Source organism: Martes martes (assembly GCF_963455335.1).
Source record: "Martes martes genome assembly, chromosome: 12".
Classification (NCBI taxonomy): domain Eukaryota; kingdom Metazoa; phylum Chordata; class Mammalia; order Carnivora; family Mustelidae; genus Martes; species Martes martes.
This window is the reverse complement of record NC_137900.1, coordinates 58466288-58484542: the sequence shown is the minus strand read 5'-3', so window position 1 is coordinate 58484542 and position 18255 is coordinate 58466288. Positions and strand designations below refer to the sequence as shown.

The window sequence follows — 18255 nt, the reverse complement described above, 5'->3', positions numbered from 1 at the left end:
TCATGGATTTTCTTCTACCAAATAAACTTTCCCCAATTCTTTGCTGTAAAACAGCTAAATTTAAGCAACATCCTAAATTTTAAATAAAAGGTGATATTTCAGAAACAGTTTCTGAAATATTTAAAGCACAGTTTAAAGCACGGTTTCTCATTGGGGGCACTGTGACATTTTGGCCTTCTGATTCTTTGTTATAAGGAGCTGTCCTGTGCATTAGAGGATGTTTAGCACATCCCTGGTCACTACTCACAAGATGCCAAGAGCACTTCTCCCCAGTTGCGACAACCAAAAAACATCTCCTGACATTGTCAGATTCCAATGATGGGGACAAAGTTGCATTTAGTTGAGAACTACTGTTTTAAGGTAAATTAACTCTGGGATTCACTTGGGGGACTTTTTCTAGAATCTCCCTTTCTTTTTTTCCAGTTTATTTCAATCCTAATATCAGCTACAGACTTGCTGTATGTGATCCCTTTTAAAACCTCCCCCCTTGCTTCCTGGCTACAGTAAAGCTCTTCCTGGAGATTCTTACTGGAGCTCTTTGCCTTTTAGGGGACTGAGCTCCAAGCAGTTCTCCAGGTTCTCTTTTCTCTAGGTTTCCTCACCTCCCTCTTAGCCACTCTGGTGCATCAGAGAAGGAAGAGGGAGTTCCCTCCCTGGGAATCCAGAAGAGGAGGGACAGTCCCACAGTGGCTGATAAGACCTTACAAGTTTGATGACTCAGTCTGCAAGGGGCACAGACACTGGAGTCTCTTTTTGGCTCTCATATCCTCTCTTCCCACCAGGCGCTATTCTCTCTAGCTGCCCCATGTGACTTGATTTTATCTATAATCCTTTATCTACAATCTAACACCCAGAGTGATGACTGCCCCCTATATTCCTCAGCACCTTAGACCTGTAAGATGCTTCTGAGGAAACTTTTCTGTGGTCAAATAAATAATGGTAATGTTGCCTACTGGATGTCTCTCTTGGGCACCGGCAATGAGCATCAGTTTATTAAAGGCTTTGAGAAGCTCTTCAAATGTCTATTTTTTTCTAAAGATTTTATTTTTAGGGGCGCCTGAGTGGCTCAGTCAGTTGAGCATCTGACTCTTGATTTTGGCTCAGGTCATGACCTCAGGGTCATGAGATCAAGCCCCACATGGTGCTTGTGCCCAGCATGGAGTCTGCTTGAAATTGCCTCTCTCTCTCTTTCTCTGCCCTGCCCCCTGCTCATTTGCTGTAAATAAATAAATAAATAAATGAAATATTTAAAAAGAATATTTTATTTTTAACTAATCCCTACACCGAATGTGGGGCTCTAACTCACAACCCTGAGATTAAGAATTGCATGCTTTACTGACTGAGCCAGCCAGACACTCCCAGATGTCTATTTTTAGTTTAGTACTTCCCAGATGGACTATAGAACCTTCCCACCATACCTACCACATCTTTTAACCACCATCCCCCACCCCCAGCCACCGCATAACTGGTGTCCCAAGGAGCACAGTTTGGGAAATGTTGTCCTAGCTATTAATGACCTCCATTTTTTATAAGTTGCCTTCAAAAGCCATTAATGTGTTCTTTTATTTATTCAAGAAACAGCTGTGCACCCACCATGGTAGGTATTAGGGTTACAAAGATTACTTGTCCCAATGACCCCCCAGGCTGGCAGGGGGACAGAGAAGTCAGGTCAGACTGTCGGTGAGAAGATATGTCAAGGACTGAGCCAGACGTTGGGGGAAACAATGGAACCCAGTGATGAATTCTGACCCTGGAGTTCTAATAATCTTCACAGCCCCAAGCAATACCTTGCTGAGTCTAAAACACAAGACTGGATCCCTTACATCCTTGCAGTATCAGGAGCTTGTTAGAAAGAATCTTGGGCTCCAACCTTGGAGCTACCAAGCCAGACCTTGTGCTTTAACAAGATCCCCATGTACTTGATTTGTACACCTTACTCTTTGAGAAGTGCTGCCTTAAAATGAGCACACTTTTGGATAAGAATGTCAACAGAACCAAGATGTATTTCTGAGTGGTATCCTGGCCAAAGGCTGACCTAGGGGTTTCCAGGCCCAGCCAGACAGACAGATTAGGAAGGGAAGACTGGTATGGGCAACGAGTATCTTCTCTTCTCTCCTTGCCATCACCTAGCAATGACTGATTCACCAGGTGAAGTTGCAGGATATCATCAGGGAGCAAGAACAGATAATGAGGCCACACCTGTGGTCCTTCCTGCCTCAATGTCTGCCACAACTGGGTAGGTGTAATGGCGAGGACCAGGAAGAAGGGAATGAGCAGGGGTCAGACGGGGAAGGGATATTTGCTGTTCTCTTCCCAGAGATACCAGCTCTGCTCTGGACCAGACAAAGGGCCAGCCACACAGCCCAGCATTCAGGGCCCTGTATGGAGAACTTTTAACTTCTTCCTCTTGATCCCCAACACTGGTAGAAGAAGGAGGTACAGTGAGGATTGATGGCAGCCTGACCCATCAGGAAGCAAAGGTGTTCAGGGCGAGGGCACCCAGCAGCTGAGCCAGTCCAGCTTTAGATTCTCTTCCCCTCTTAACAGGTCATGCCCTTGTCTGGCCTGGCCCTGAGTGCTGCTGGCATGAGCTCTACTGGCCACAGGGAGAATGCAGGCAGGCTGGGCCTTGGCTAGAGGCCTTATTGAGAACCTGGGGAACACTCTTCCCATAGACTTGGCATTTGATGATGGAGGGTGACTAGCCTAGGTGGGTGGGCAACTATAGGGAGGGAAACTGAAAACCACAGCATCAACGGCCACAACAAAGGGTGGCAGAACAGGCCATCCCCAAAACACACCACTTTGGGGTTTGATTACGTTGACTCAGAGGCATTTGAAAAGCAGCAGATGTAGAGAGAGCCTTTCTCTAAATTCTTATCTGCCTAAACATGGATCCTCCAAAAGGAACTCATTTATCATAGATCCCCTCCCCTGAGGTATCATCCACCAGGGAAAATTGTCTCATAACAGGAGAGGGGAGTAGAAGTCAATACTACACCCAGAAGACAGATTTTGTCTCAAACTATTATACCTCCCATCTATTCTGACGGCCCATCTTTCCTAAAACCAGTTTCGCTCCTCTCAGAGGCCTATATTCCTCCTTCCCTTTTCCTATTAAGATTGTATTTAATCTTGAATTCTAAACCACCTCAGGGACCTACTGGGTATCTCTGTATCTGGGTATCTCCCATGTACACATGAGGTATATATGTTAATAAACTTGGCTTTTCCCCTTGTTATTTTGTTGTTTCTTACAGGGGTCTCAGCTTAAGAACTGAGAAGGGTAGAGAGAACATTATTTTTTTCTCCTCTATAACAGCAAAACAAAACAAAATATCGATATACCTGCACAGCCCTTCAGCATACTTCCTGCCCCACTCCAGAAGGCCATCCCACAGCAGGGGGCACTCTCTGGACTCTTCAGAGGGTCAGCACAGAGCAGCCAATGCTTGAATCCACTAGGATGAAGACTTCCTGCTATTCTACCTAGATACTCAAGGATACGCAGGAATCTGGTAGACAGAGATGGGATTTCTAGAAGAAGGAAAGGCCCACTCGAGGGCCCAAAGCCGGGACTACATTCACCTGGGAAAAGGGACATTAACTTACACGTCTCTATCCAGTCCTGAGTAAGCTGGCCTCATGTTTTCCATGCTCCACGGACACTATTCATAGCCTGTGCATGTCCCTGGGGGTAGAGTCCCATGTTTGTTCCTTAAGGATAGGGCTAGTTCTGGTTCAACTTATTTCCTGGCAGTCCACTAGAGGTGGCCCAACCTAACCCTGACCCGAAGACTAAGAATTTCTCATATCTCCACAGCAAGTGCTCAGGACAATTGGATCCATTGTAGCAACCTCATTCCTACAGGTAGGCCTCATCAGAACGGTCCCTGCCTTACTGCCTCCTACTCTTTTCTGAAGAAGAGAGTTGTTTGCTGAGGTTCCTGACACTAATCAGGCCAAGGCGTATCTGGAAGCAAATTCCTTGGCTGGGACTTGCCAGGGTCAGTCTGATTTGTTTCTAATAGTGTGAGTAGAGCATGATGTATGCGTTCTCTTAAAAAAACAAATAAAATTCTGGCTACAAAAGTATTTCACACTCATTGCAGAAAAATTAGAAAATAAAGAGAAATGTAAAGGAAAAAAGAAATATTAACCCTAATTCCACTACCTAAAGGCAACCTCTTTATATTTAACACAGTTGAGATCAAAATGACTCTAAGTTTCATGCCTTACTTTTTCATTTGGCAATACATTATAGGCTCTTACTTATCAAAATTTGCTGTAATCAGCATTAATATTCCATCCTAACCATCTATCATTTAGTTAACCATGTCCCTGTAGTGGTGAGAGTTTCATATCATATTTCAATTGGGAATGTACAGAAAAGCTGTGATTTCTATGTTCTTTACCTGATGTAGCCTCCTGTACAACTTCCCGCCCACTGAGTAGGGAAAATTAACCATGAGTCTAACTAAAGAATATTTTAAGAAATAACTTTTTTTTGAGAGAGAAATAAAGGGGTGAGGGGCAGAGGGAGAGAGAGAGAGAATCTTAACCAGTCTCACAACCCTGAGCTGAAATCAAGAGTTGGATGCTTAACCTACTGAGCTACCCAGGCGCCCCTAAGAACCAATTTAAATAGCCTGCCTTTAAGGCTTTTATCTTAAAACATGATCCTATTTTGCAGGGCAGAAACCTCAGTCTTCCTCTTTGCAAGCCTTCTGTAATAAATTCTAACTCCTGGTCTCCCCTCCTTCTCATGGATGCTGAATCCCCCAAGGCTCAGCAGAAAACAGATGGTTTACTCGATGTGTCACTGAAGGATTTAATGGAGGGACTATTTACAAAGATTCCAGCAAGGCTCAGCTAACAGATAAGAAATGATGAAGCACTCAGGACTAGAGATGTAGGAGGGCATTACCACCCCTAGTCCTGAAGGAGAAACAGCGAAAGCTTTACCCGCAGGAGAGAGACTGTCCAACAGGAATTTTGGTGGAGGAGCGCAGCTATTGGCTCCCCATGTTCTGGCTGAAAGAGAGCCAGGGGAGTGGTCACTCTGATATCTCTCCACCTGCCTTCAGATCTCTTCCCAGTGCCTTCCATTAGCTGAACTGAACTGGAAAGCAGAGGAATAAATATTCCACAAGGTCAGCCTCCCAGCACACAGAGCAGGTAGGAAGCGATGGACAGTGGATTTGAAAGGACAGATGGAGAGGTGCCAGGGTGGCTCAGCGGGTTAAGGCCTCTGCCTTCGGCTTGGGTCATGGGATTGAGCCCTGCATTGGGTTCTCTGCTCAGTAGGGAGCCTGCTTCCCCTCCTCTCTCTCTCTGCCTGCTTCTCTGCCTGCTTCTCTGCCTACGTGTGATCTCTGTCTGGCAAATAAATAAATAAAATCTTTTTAAAAAATTTATTTATTTATTTATTTGACAGAGAGAGATTACAAGTAGGCAGAGAGACAGGCAGAGAGAGAGAGAGAGGAGGAGGAAGCAGGCTCCCCACCAAGCAGAGAGCCCGATGCGGGACTCGATCCCAGGACCCTGAGATCATGACCTGAGCCGAAGGCAGAGGCTTAACCCACTGAGCCACCCAGGCACCCCTAAATAAAATCTAAAAAAAAAAAAAAAAGAAAGAAAGGACAGATGGAGATAACCACCCCAGTGATTTGTGCAGAAGAGGGAAAAGATGAAACATGCACATTAGTACTTTTCAAAATGTATCTATTAATGGACTTTTAAGTCTCATTTTCACTTTTATAAATAATGTTTCAAAAGGGGATATCTCTCAAAATGTTCTAATGAAATTAATATATCATGAGAGGAGGTGCAATGTCCTTCAGAGTCAGACTGTCTTAGTTAAATCTCTTTGAATGGAGACAGAGTGTCCAGGGCAGGGCTTCCCACCCCCACTCCCAGAACTGTGATCTAGACCTTGTCAGAGGGGGTGTGACTGTGGTTCATTGGACAGTAGAGACATCACAATGGTGCTGCACTGGCAGAATGTGCTTGGGATGTATTCACTGGTATCATTGCTCTACAAAAGGGAGTAGAGGAGAGTGCCAGGAAAATCTGGGGGCCTTTGGACGATGCTGGCCACCACGCACTGCAGGAGCTGATGCTGAAGACACCATCTGTCCTGCAGGAACTTGATGCTAGAGAAGTCACTTGCACTGCAGGAGCTGGATACTGGAGAAGCCGTCCACGCTGTAGGAGTCAGGGCTTGCTGAGCAGAGCACACCTGAATCAGGAAAGAAAATTCCTCTTACAATGTCTCTCCAGTGCCCTCTACTGACAAAGCTTTACATTTGTCAGCTTGAAAAAAAAAAATTGAGATCCTCTACTGTATTTTTTTGTAGAGTAGACGATGAAGGCTAAATTTGGAGCCAGGGGCAATGGATTAATAACTAGCACAATCCCAAGTCTGTATGCCCAGAGAAGGGACGATGATTGGTAGAGCCGGTGCCATGCTGGATCGGTCAGTTACTTGGGCTGAGAATGGAGCCGCATTCATTAAAAAGAGAAGCAGCAAGGTGGAAAGGCAGGTGCAAGAAAGCAGACCGCTCACGGAGCAGCCCCTGCCCTCCCAGGAAGAGAAACTCACCATGGCTTGAAAAATAGTCCTCAAGAATACCCATTTCCTTGGGGCGCCTGGGTGGCTCCGTGTGTTAAAGCCTTTGCTTTCGGCTCAGGTCATGGTCCCCGGGGTCCTGGGATCAAGCCCTATGTCGGGCTCTCTGCTGGGCGGGGAGCATGCTTCCCCCCTTCTCTCTCTGCCTGCCCCTCTGCCTACTTGTGATCTCCGTCTGTCAAATAAATAAATAAAAAATCTTAAAAAAAAAAAAAAGAATACCCATTTCCTTTTATTCAGACACGCACCAAGAAATCCTCTGATTTTTCTTACAATCTACCCCAGTATCAGCTAAGGGACAGATCTTGGGCAGTGGATACATGTATTTTGCTGTTTGGAAAGGGATGTCATCCACTGTGATCTAATAGATTGGCCTTTGATGGTTATATAAGCCTTGGGTGGTATTAGTGAAAATCTGTCACCAAGACTCTGCTCTTAGCTGGTGCACTAAGAAAAGTCAAGTTCTGATCCTGAGAAGCTGAGAACCAGGTTTTGGACTTGGGGGACCCAATCAGGGTCCTAAAGGACCTGTCTTTAGCCTGTATCCCAGACAATTATTGATGCCAGCACATCCCCCAAGGAAGAACTCTGCAGAACACATAATTGGGCATGTATAAATAGTATTCTATAAATGTCTGATCAACAACCATTCTGTAGTTGCTGGACTTACAGGTATTTTTCAGTCTTTCACTATTACATATAACATAAGGATGAATATCTCTGTGATTAGTATTTGTGATCAGTGTTCTTTTTGCTGTTCTTTTGTTTGTTTTTGTATTTCAAATGATTCCTTTAGGATTGATGATCAGAATTGGAAATAAATCGATGTCCAATCACAGCTTCCTTTGGGGGGTGTGTGTGTGTGGAGGGGAAGCGTGAATGTTTTATTAGGTTTGAAGACCTATTGCCCAATGATTTCAGAAATGTACCAATTACAGTTCCACTTGAGACAATTTCAGGACATCCTGATTCACACAGAGTATTGCATTCTAATGTGTGTGTGTGTGTGTGTGTGTGTGTGTGTGCGAATGCACATGCCCATATACATATGAAATCTCGCTTTCTTTACGTTTCTTTAGTATGTTTCATGCTCACAAGAGATGGTCAATCCTCTTGCCCTCTTCTGAGAGTCATCTGTTCAGATCCTTCACAATTGAGATGAATTTTATTTCAATCTCTGGGGAGTTTCATGTCCCAGATTCTTCATTCTGTCCTCTTTTAGATGGAAGGGAGCTCTTCTCCCACCTCTAACTCTTTTGGAAATTTCCTTTCTGAATTCAAGTGTCTTTGCTGTAGGAGAGCTGGGCTTGGGTGGCCACAAGCTTTGATGAGAATGGATGCAAGTATATGGAAGTCTGAACCCTGCAAAGCAGGTCGAGTTTCATCCCTGGATGGAGAGTCCTCAGAGGGAAGGAACTGGTCTGTATATAGCTTTCTCTTCACTCTCCATTTTTAAATTCCACAGAGGGATCCTGGGTGTTTTTCTTCTCCTTAGTTGACTCAAATTGAGTCTTTAAATAAAACATACTTCTTGTAGGAGCCTAAGACACATATTTAGAGGAAATGTGTCATTGAAAGTGCTATTTTGAAGTCATGTGGTAAATTACCAGAGCAGGAATCTCCTCACCCCCTCTGAGCTCTGTGCCTTCTTTGGCTCTGGGGGTTAGAGAAAAACTTTCTTTTCTTCCCTCTCCCATTCCCTTTGCCTTCTAAAACTGACACAGAGAACATGGCTTGCCCTGAGAAACTTGCAGGTGGTGAGCAGATGGCAGGTATGAGGAGTTGTGTGTTTTGAAGTAAGTGTGGGATGTGTGTGTGGGAATGCAAGAGGTGACAGTAACTCATTCATGTGGGGAGTGGGGCTCAGCAATGGTAATCAAGGGAGCTTTGGAGAAGACGGGCCATTGGTGGTCACCTTAAATGATAGACAAGGTTTGGAAATATAGCAAAGGAGTCAGCTAAGTTCCTGTTAGTCTTCACTCCTGTCTCACTGGTACCACCAGGAATCCTGGTTCTCCATGTTGCTGCCAGAGACAGTCACTCATCCATGCATACATACATATATACATAAATCTGACAGTTCATTCAGTCATTTATTCCTTTTCCAATGGTCTTTCCATCTTCACATCTATTTTACACTATCTGTGAAGGCTCTACTCTCTGCAGCACAAATATTAATAACACAAGATTCTAGCTTTCAGGGCGCACATAGTCTAGTGGTTAGCTGAACAACTTAAAAACAGATAACAAGGGGCGCCTGGGTGGCTCAGTGGGTTGGGCCTCTGCCTTTGGCTCAGGTCATGATCTCAGGGTCCTGGGATTGAGCCCCATGTTGGGCTCTCTGCTCGGCAGGGAGCCTGCTTCCCTCTCTCTCTCTGCCTGCCTTTCTGCCTGCTTGTGATCTCTGTCTGTCAAATAAATAAATAAATAAAATCTTAAAAAAAAAACCACACACAGATAACAATACAATACAATATGTGTTTAAAGTATGCCTGGATAAATGTCTCTTTTACCCGAAAGGCCTTACCTGATCACCCAGTCCGAAATAGGTCTAGTCATTATTCTTTTTCATAATATTCTTTTTATTTTCCTTTAGAGCATTTATCACAATGTGTTATTGTATACTTAATAGTATGTTTATTTGCTTCATATCTATCTTCCCCCATTGACTGGAAGCTCATGGGGGTAAGTTCTATGCCTGCTTTGCTTATTCCTGAATATTCAACACATGGCCTATGTGCAGCATACTGCAGGCCTGTAGGAAACATTCACCAAATGAATTAATAAATAAGCACTGATCTTACCCAGGAATGATCATTTCTTGCACTCAACCAGTGGTTCTCAAAGTGTGATCTTGGGACCAGCAGCATCACTTAACTAGAAATGAAAATTCCTAAACCCACCTGTTGGTTCACAAACTGGCCTTGTACACAGAAGGCAGAGAAAGAGACCAAAGAAAGAGGCAGGCCACTCCAGATTGGTAGGTGGCAGGTTTAATAAGCAAGGGAACTTACTTAAAAGACTTGGCTTTTGTGGCCACAAGAGAAGTGTTATCTCTGCACCCACCCACCTAATCTTAAACGTTTATATAGAAGCCTTAACTGGGTTCAGCCATGTCTTCAGTCCAGGTGGTCTCAACAACACCTTCTTCTCTCAAAGCTACATCCTTGGAATGGCTCCCACTGGGGGATCAGTAGGCAGAATGTACATTCCAAGGACAGGCGAGGGAATGAGGAGCCTCCCATTTCCCAGGTCCTGCTTGAGGGTTGACAAGCAGCCATGTCCTCTCAGTTACTTCCTCCCACACCACCCACCAGAATTAGAATCAGAAACTTAGAAATCAACAATTCACATTTTAAAAGCCTCATGGGTGATCCTGATGCATGCTAAAGTTTGGGAACACTGTACTAAATTAATAAATGGCAATTCTAGTCTACCTTCAACATCTATAGATTTCAGCTCAGAGACAAGAGTAATTGTGTCTGGGGCGCCTGGGTGGCTCAGTCGTTAATGGTCTACCTTGAACTCAGGTCATGATCTCAGGGTCCTGGGATCGAGTCCCGCATCGGGCTCCCTGTTTGGTGGGAAGCCTGCTTCTCCCTCTCCCATTCCCCCTGCTTATTTCCCTCTCTCACTGTGTCTCTCTCTGTCAAATAAATAGGTAGAATCTTAAAAAAAAAAAAAAAAAGAGTAATTGTGTCTGGACTGGGGAATACTTCATGGAGAAAGTGATATTTTCAAGGAAGCCTTGAGCTCGATGAGTCAGAGAAAGGCAATTAAGGGCAGAGAACTCTCAGGCAGAGAACTGTATAACCAAAGGTATGGATTAGCCTGGCTTTTGAAGTAGCCTCATGGCAGGGAATGGCATGAGGGGAGGATGGAGATGTAAGCCAGGGTCTTGAATGCCAGGTTTCAAGTGAGGAGGTAACATGTACTCCATTTCCCCTCTCTCCAGCTGTCCAGACAGGCCTGGACAGATTTCCCTGGACTTCTCCTCCCTCCTTCCCCTCCTCCCTCTTCTCTCATCTCCTCCCTTCCTCTGGGGGTGAGACAGCTTGGCTCCCGGGCCAGCCCCACCCCGCTGTCCCCTTGCCAACCCACTGATGTCAGTTTGGTGGGGTGAGTCTGGCTGGAGCTTTGGAGCCAGGCCTAGCCGCTTTCCTCACAGCTCCCAGCTTTGTGGGAAAGCCCAGGATGTGGATACACACTAGCTGCTCATTGAGGGCTTCCAGTGCTCAAGAGAAAGAATCTCTTCCTCTGGAGACATCATACTCTGGGGGAGGAACAGTGTTGTCAGAGCCAGGGTTTCTCAGGACCCAGGCTTACGTCATTCCAGCTCTAGGGGACTGGCTCCAGGCCCTCTCCTTGCCGAGTGACTCACAGCAGGCCTCGTCTCCAGGGTCCTCAATCCAACTATGCTTCGAGGTGATGAAGCTGGTAATAGCCTTAATGCCAACAGGTGCTATGTACCCAGCACCTAGCGTGTTGGCGCTGTGAGTTACCTACACCTTGTAGCTCTCCACTTTATGCAACCCGATAATATTTTTCAATGCTGTTTTTATTTTATTTTATTATTTTAAGATTTTATTTATTTATTTGAGAGAGCGAGAGAGAGAGAGCAAACGAGAGCGTACAAGCAGAAGGAGGGGCAGAGGGAGAGGGAGAAGCAGGCTCCCGGCTGAGCAGGGAGCCTGATGCGGGACTAGATCCCAAGACCTCAGGACCACAACCTGAACTGAAGGCAGATGCTTAACTGACTGAGCCACCTTAGCGCCCCTTCAATGCCATTTTTAGCATTCTTAGATAACAGAACCAACCTGCATCACGGTTTCATAATATGAAACAAACAAAAAAAAGCCACAATTAACTTAAAGGAGGAAAAAAAAGGTATTTTTAAAATATAAGAATATATAGTCCGTGCTTGCTTGGGCAGCACATATACTAAAATTGGAATGATACAGAGAAGATTAGCACAGCCCCTGTGCAAGGACAACATGCAGATCTGTGAGGCATTCAATACAGAAATGCTTGGACAGACCACGACTGGCAGGTTTAACGAAGCAGTCTTTCTCCGTGAGCTGCCAACAACTACGAACACATACTGATACAGGTGTGTTACATTACTGGCTCCAATACTACCAGCACTGTTGCCATTCAATTATGATTTCAGCAATGGTGAACTCTCCTGCTAAAGTTCCAAATAATACAGAGTTCAACCTTCCCTTAATTGACATGGTACCCTGCTGTCTTTTGTTTGCCCCTCCAGATCCATTTTCCCCCTGCTCTTCTCTTCCCTGCTCTTGGCCTTGGGAGCCTGACACATCAACCACACTCATGTCCTCTGATTTCCTGTTGGGTTTGGCCAATGAAAGCCCTGACAGGAGATGGGGTGAGGGACGGAAGGGAGATTGGGGTTTTTATTTCTGCCTCCCTTCCTGCCTATATCCCTCATTCTAAGGTCACTGCTGTTCTCAAGGTAGCTATAGTGGGTTGAATGAGAGCCTCCCAAAGCTATGTCTGTGGAGTGATCTGATATGGTGGAGGCTGGCACAAGCAGTGAAAGAATTCTCCCCAGGCCCAACAAAGGAGATAGAAGCTTACTGAATACACTGCAAGGGAGCAGCGGGCAGGACAGCAGAGGAGAGACCGTCTGCCAGAAGGCAATGGTGGGGAGCTATTGTTGAGGGGGGAAGGTGAGGAGGTAACGGAATATGTGGAATTTTCCTTTTTTGGTATCTGTGCCCAGTTGTAAGCAGCCCATTGGTCAGCTAGGACTTGTGGATATTTTGAGGTGGGTCACCTGATGGGCCTGTTTGCATTCAGGCCAGTGGTCACTGTGCGCCTTTTTACCTTACTCAGGTTTCCATTGCTCAAGAGTGTTGCCTAAAAGTGGCCTCTACAATGTTCACATTCTAACTTCTGGAACTTGTGGATGTAGCCTTATTTGGAGAGAGGATCTTTGCAGATACAATTAAGGCTCTCGAGATATGATTGCCCTAGATGATCTGGGTGGACCCTAAATTCAATAAGTGAAGAATAAGTGTCTTCATAAGAGACAGAAGAGAAGACACAGAGAAGAGGAGATGGCCATGTGAAGACAGAAGAAGAGAGGTGTCTGGGTGGCTCAGTTGGTGAAGCTTCTGCCTTTGGCTCAGGTCATAATCCTGGGGTCCTGGGATGGAGCCCCACTTAGGGCAGGGTGTGTGGGGGGGTGGTCCCTGGTCCCTGCTCAGTGGGTAGCCTGTTTCTCCTTCTCCCTCTGCCACTCCCCCTGCTTGTGCTCTTTCTCTGTCTAATAAATAAATAAAATATTTAAAAAAAATTCAGGAGCACCTGGGTGGCTCAGTCGTTAAGTGGTTGCCTTCGGCTCAGATCATAGCAAGGAATGTGCTTCTCCCTCTCCCACTCCCCTGCTTGTGTTCCCTCTCTCGCTGTGTCTCTCTCTGTCAAATAAATATATAAAATATTTTTTAAAAATACAGAAGCAGAGACTGGAGTGATGCAGCCACCCAAAGAAGGCTGGGAGACGCCCGAAGCTGGCAGAGGCCGGGAAGGATTTTCCCCTAGGGTCTATGGAGACACTGTGACCCTGCTGCTGCCTTGATTTCAGACTTTGGGCCTTGAGAATTGTGAGAATAGATTTCTGTTGTTTTAAGCCACCAAAGTTGCGGTAATTCGTTGTGGCAGCCGGGGGATCTAATACTCTCAGCAATACTTCTCCCTTCTCAGGTTCTGGTAATCTCACCTCCGCTCACACCTTGGATATAGTGGTGGTGACAGCTGTGCTGCGGCTGGACCTGGGTCTCTGCCCTGTCCTGTCTGGCTTCCCCACACCTGTCCACACCTTTGTAATTAGTCATTTTGCAAACCAACCCCTCCCTGAATTATCCTAACTTGAGTGCGCTGATTTCCTCTCAGGGCCCTGACAGTTACACAGGGCAAATACATTCCTGGAACATTCAATAGATACTAAAGCCATGCAAAAATATGTTGTGATTCTTTGTAAAACAAAGTTTAGTGTCTAGGCTCACAAACTGCAACGTCAGATAGATGAATGTCCCGTGGACCATATGAAAGCCGTGGGGCAGGAGCAACAGCTTGTCACCGTGTAAGAGTGTCCCAAGCATCACAGGCCCCTAGCATCTCTAGTTAGAAGGGCTCCACAACCAAACATTACCTTACAATTTCTGGGACATCATTCTGCTGAGAAGCACTGATTATGTAATATTTTATTTAAACCCTACAATGGCATTTTGACTGGGTACCATCTCTATTTTACACATGTGGAAATAGGCTCAAAGGGACAAAGACACCTGCTTGGGTCCATCTGAGGAGGGCGGTGGGATCTGGGGTTCAGACTCAGATATGACTGGATTTAAGGCCTGTGTTCCTAATCACTAAGCTGTACTGCCCTTTTGTAGTTTGGGTCTTTGTCAGGGTCAAAGGGCAGAGACAGTGCTGGAGGAGATCAAGTCTAACTCATCATGGGGGCACCTGGGTGGTGCAGTCAGTTGAGCATCTGGCTCTTGGTTTCAGCTCAGGCTCTAATCTCAGGATAATGAGATCAGTCCCTGAGTGAAGTCTCCTTAAGACTCTCTTTCCCTCTACCTCTGCCCCACCTCATACATGTGCTCTCTCTCTCTCTCTCAAATAAACAAATAAAAAACTTTTTAAAAAGACTTAAAAAAAAGTCTAACTCATCATTGAGGGGCTCCATCAAAAATAAGCCAGTCTGGGAATGCTATGCTATATATAATAATATATAACTTCAAAATCTCAGTAGCTTCAGACACAGTAAAGATTTCTTTCTTGCTCCAGAAAAGTCCTGTGTAGATCTTGGTGATTCCTGAGCAGCTTTCCTCCAAGCAGTGAAATCAGAGATTTGGTCTTCCTCCATTAGGAAGCTTTACCATCTCAGAGCCTTTTGTTTCCAGCCTCACAGATAGAGGAGAGAGGGTGTGAAAGATAACCTAGGACATTTTATGGGCAAATGTGGAATTTCTTCTACTTTCCTTCTATTGGCTGAACTCAGTCATATGGTCCATACTTAGGTGCAAGGGGGCCTGGGAAACGTAGTCTACGTCTAGTGAACACAGCACTGTTTCTGCACAAGAGTTGTCAAGCTCTTCTAGTCCCTATATCAAAAGCATAAGGAAGAGAGACTTAAGTTCAAGTGTTGTCTTTGCTATTGATCTGCTAAATCACCACCTTCATCATATCCTGTTCCTTTATAGAGCCTCAGCTTCCTCATTTATCAGACGATTTTGGAAGCTCATCTCTCAGAGATACATGATGGCCAGATGTAAGAGGAGAAGTAGAGTGCTGGTTGGAAGAAATCCTGGAGAGAGCTGCTCCCACCAGAGTTCTGACTTAGCCCAACAGCTCTCCCAAATCCACTTTCCACATTCTGCAGCCAGGAAAGCTCGGCAGATTCTCCTGGCTGTTGAGAAGGGCCTCCCTGTGAAGCTCAAGTGCCTGTGGTATCTCTGAATGCTGGTATTGTTAGGGAAGAAGGGGTTTTGGGGGAATGAATAGTGTTGGAAGCTAGATACAAGAATCTACCAGAGAACTGTGACAATGGCCCTGAAGACCCAGTAGAGACCCCAGAGATCTAGGCATAAATCCAAGGAGATGATGGAGTTGTGGCTGAGGGGGTGGGGCTGTGTGTGTTGGGAAGCCGATGCTCACCCCAATGGACATCCACTGTTGGGTCTGCCCCAAACCTCTCTTCCAGGAATCAACTCGCCCATGCCCAAACTTCAAGGTTCCAGTGGGAACTGCTATGTTTCTACAATATGACCTTGGTCCCTGGTCACTTGATTGGTCCAGGTCAGGCACCTGACCCATACTGGAACAATAATTTTTCTTTTTTTAAGATTTTATTTATTTATTTGTGTGTGTGTGAGAGAGAGAGCACAAGCAGGGGGAGCAGCAGGCAGAGGGAAAAGCAGGCTCCCCACTGAGCCCCTCGGGAGCTCAGTATGGGACTCGATCCCAGGACCCTGGGATCATAACCTGAGCTGAAGGCAGATGCTTAACCTACTGAGCCTCCCAGGCTTCCTAACAATAATTTTTCTGGTTGGAATTTTGAAGAGATAGAGATGAGAGAGGAAGAGCTATTTTAACTTCTCTCCAGCTGATTGGTCCAATAACATATAACTCTGAGTTTTTCATGACAGCTATACTTTCCTCACTGTGTAGAACAAGCAGGAGAACAGGTCTGATGAGAGAGAACAAAAGATGAGGAGACTCCCAGGGGCATCTGAATTTCTGGTTCTGCTCCATTCCTGAGGACTCCTTGTCTCTGTGACATGCCCCTGTATCATTATAATTAAACTTCTCCTTGATAGTGCAAGTGGTTGTTTGTTATTCACAATCCAAAAAACCTAAGGAATAATGTGAACCTTTTTATCAGATACATTTATTCATTCAAGTGCATTCTTCTGGTGCAACTACTACGTTCAGGTACCATGCAAGGTGCTGGAAATCCAATGATGAATAGGATAGGCATAGTACCTACCCTAAGGGACGTTATACTTGGAGAGGGGATAAAAGGCTAGGGCAGGTGAGATCTGGAACAAGTACTATACACGTAAAATCCAGGTTTATGAGAACTTATAAGAATATAATGAGAACATACAAGCTGAGAACTGACAGACTGAGCAGGAGTTGAGTGGAAGGAGTTTGTAATTAGTATGTAAAGGAAGGAGAACATCCCAGCCAGGAAGAAGAGCATGAATGATAATTCTCTCATGAGGTCAGCATCCTTTGGAAAGAAAGCAACACTTCAGTTAAGGGTCCTGGATTCTCACCTACCCCTACTTTGGGCCCCCACCTAATATGCTGGTTAGAAGACTCTTTCCTTTAGCCTGGAAACAGCCCAGCAGGGACAACCCTCTCTCGTCCAGACTCTTCTATTCCTTGTTGAGATACTGCAAAGGGAGAAACACAAAACCCTCCCTTTCATTCATTCCCCTTTTGGTAGAGAATTGCTAGATTTCATCCTAATAGCCATTATCCTCACCTTCCTAACTCCTACGTTGGGCGCAGCAACGTGGCTGGCTAATAAAACCACATTTCCCAACCTTCCTTGTAGAGGGGGATGGCTAATGGGAAGTCAGTGGAAGTGACTGGGTAGGGTTTTTAGAAAGCTGTTTAAAAGGGTTCACTTAGCTAGCAAGCAGCCCTTTGTCCTTTCCCCTGTTCTTGCTTATTTGTCCCTGGGACATAAACTTGAGGGGCAGAGCTCCAGCAGTCATTTTCATCTGTGACTTGAAGTCATGTGCTAAGGGTGGCAGAGCAGAAGATAGGACTCCAACTTCTCAGACTTATAGAGTCCCCATACCATCCTGGTCCACATGAAGACAGTTTATCATGTGAGAGGAAAATAGGCCTCTATCTTATTTAGGCCACTGTTATTTTGGATCTCTCTTACTAATGGCTGAACTAAAGTCCTCATTGGTATAACCCTAAAAGCCCTCTCATAACTCAGTTTCTCTTCCCTAAATAGTCCCCAAGTCATTCATTCAATCATTTACTCATTCATACTCACTCAAACACTCTCTGATTGAAGATAACTATTCTATATTCTGAAATGAGATGAGATTATGTGGGCATAATAGGGTGTTATAAATACCAAAGCATCAAGCACATATTAAGTTGTGTTACTATTATTTTATTAATATTATGATTTTTTGTTATTCAAGAATTCAATTAAGAAGTTTTAGTATGTAGGGGTGCCTGGGTGGCTCAGTTGTTAAGTGCCTGCCTTCGGCTCAGGTCGTGATCCCAGGATCCTGGGATCGAGCCCCATGTTAGGCTCCCTGCTTGGCAGTGTTGGGGCCGATTCCACGTTAAAACCTGTTAAACCCCTAGGGCCTGCCTGAGCCTACTTAGCCATAGTGACTCCATGTTGCCTAGGTAGACATTTTGTTGTTTAATAAATGCCTCAGCAGTTACTGATATCAGTTCCAGGTAACTGTTGCTAAAACACACACCTAAAACAAGGCCATTTTGTTTAATAAACGCCTCAACAGTTATTGATATCAGTTCCAGGTAACTGTTACTAAAACACACAGGTAGGAGACATCCAATCAGCCAAAGCCACATATGTAGAGGTCTGCGGTTGCACCCTATAAAACTAACCTGTAAGACCAAGGAGGGGGTTGCTCTCTTCGGAGGCGGCCCTGGCTGGTCAGTCTGACTTCTAATGCTTGGCATAGAATAAAGCTATACATAACTTTCATTTTTTCTCAGCCTCGTTCCCCTGGCCAGTCTAACTTCCAATGCTTGGCATAGAATAAGGCTTCGCATAACTTTCACTTTGTCTCAGTCTCGTTCCTTTGCTAACAGACCCAACAGCAGGAGACCTGGTTCTCTCTCTCCCACTCCCCCTGCCTGTGTTCCCTTTCTCGCTCTGTTTCTGTCAAATACATAAATAAAATCTTAAAAAAAAAAAAAAGAAGTTTTAGTATATAATATGCAATTTGTTGGAGAGAAACTCCTGTTAAGTGATGTGAATTACTGAAGTCCAGTGCTATGCTATTTTGGTAAAGAAAAGATGTGGGGTGCCTGGGTGGCTTAGTCGGTCAGGCATCTCACTTTGGTTAGGTCATGATCCTGGG

At 45.1% G+C, this 18255-nt stretch overlaps 1 protein-coding gene across 1 annotated transcript in view; it reads left to right on the top strand.

Moving 5' to 3' along the window:
- Positions 1-12962, top strand: part of BAG1 (BAG cochaperone 1) — a 46641-nt gene extending 33679 nt beyond the window's left edge. The window contains exon 8 of the mRNA XM_080820391.1: positions 12491-12962. The gene's annotated coding sequence lies outside the window, so the exon portion shown is untranslated. The remainder of the gene's footprint in view (positions 1-12490) is intronic.
- Positions 12963-18255: the final 5293 nt, after the last annotated feature.